Consider the following 1,690-nt stretch of genomic DNA (forward strand, 5'->3'; position numbering starts at 1 on the left):
CCTTAAAATCAAACAAAAGTCTTCAAAATCGCCATCTGAAATCATCTTTTTCATTGGACTCTAATCTAACTTTGGCTACAATCCCTGTGGACGATAATCCGGTACTTGTACCACTTTATTACTTGTAAAGACGACGTTGGGCCATATTGTATACTTGCTTTTTGGCCCAATTTCATTAAGTCTAAAGGTGTGAAATATAACCGACCAAACACATATATGAACAACTCGTGAATAATAGTTTCTTCATTATGAACACAGTCAAAAGCGAGCCAGTGTTGAGATATGCAGCTAGTGTACATATGAACATAATATGAACACTTGTGAACAATAATATCGTAAAAATATCGTAGAAATAGTATGAACCTAGTATGAACGAGTGATATGCTATGAACACGTGGTGCAATTAAAGAAAAAAACTATCAATAAAAGATGAATTATAAAAAAAACATAACACATCATAATGAACATAATTTCGATTAAAACGAATCTAATAAAAATACTAATCTATTAGCAAGACATTCGCTTTGGTTAATTTATTCACTTTCCGAACTCGAACTCCAATTGTTTTCATAAACCCCATTTTAATTTTCTCACTGTTGTCGATTTCTTTTCCATTGCATTTATCCACATTAGCTTGATCGATACCGAAAATTTTACTACAGTGTTTCCTATGCGAATTAAAAACTCATAAAACAATGAACATGGAAAATCAAGATTAAATATATATATATATATATATATATATATTAATATTATAAATGCATATTTTTTGGGATTTGATGATTTGTAACTCCCCATTAATTGTTTGGGAGTTACATATCAAATCAATTTATTGAAATACCCTTGTAATTAACTTGTGAACATGACATAAACCTATTAGAAGAATAGAATTTGATTTGTTGACATGGTTTGCAAAGTTAACACAAAATTGTTGGTTAACATTTGATCTTCCCTCTATGCATATATATATGGTTGGGTCCTAGTGAGAGCAAAAGTTATGATAAAAAGCTTAAGAAGTGATATCCACCATTGGATCAATCATAATTGAATGTCAACACTAATGGGGTGAACCAGATCAATTCMCTTATAATTATCTTTTGCTAAATTATATTAGCTGCTTTGGTTTATATAATGCATTGAATTGTAATTTTCTTCTAAAAACCAATTATGACATCTTCCGTCTTTTGCCAGATGGGACAAGGGTGTTACATATTGTTTGTAAGATACCATGCTTATGAGAATCTTTGTTTTACTATATTATAAATATTTGGAATAACTGTTCACCTAACAAACATTAATATACAAGGAAATATGTTTTTCATATTATCGCTTTTAACCCTTTCTCACGTTCATATAAGTTGGATATAACTATATGTATTTTGTTTGGTAAAAACGTATTTATCTTGAACATTTATGCTTCTTTTTGTACAAATTTTACATCCCATTGAAACGCACGGGTGCACCTTTTGAAATTAAATGTACAAAACGAAATGTGTAAGGTACAAACCACTTAAAGCATACCACAACAGATTGCATTAGAGGGTGTAACATATTTTTTTCATCTCATGATTAATGGTGGAACTGGAAAGCAAACACATGTTCTTGAAAATAAACATTTATTTTGGTACAAAATAAAATAAAAATATGAAAATTTATTTTGAAAGAGTAGAAGTTTTTGGGACATAATCAT

The sequence above is a fragment of the Cynara cardunculus genome, assembly GCF_001531365.2.
Source record: "Cynara cardunculus var. scolymus isolate 2C chromosome LG 3, CcrdV1, whole genome shotgun sequence".
Classification (NCBI taxonomy): Eukaryota; Viridiplantae; Streptophyta; class Magnoliopsida; order Asterales; family Asteraceae; genus Cynara; species Cynara cardunculus.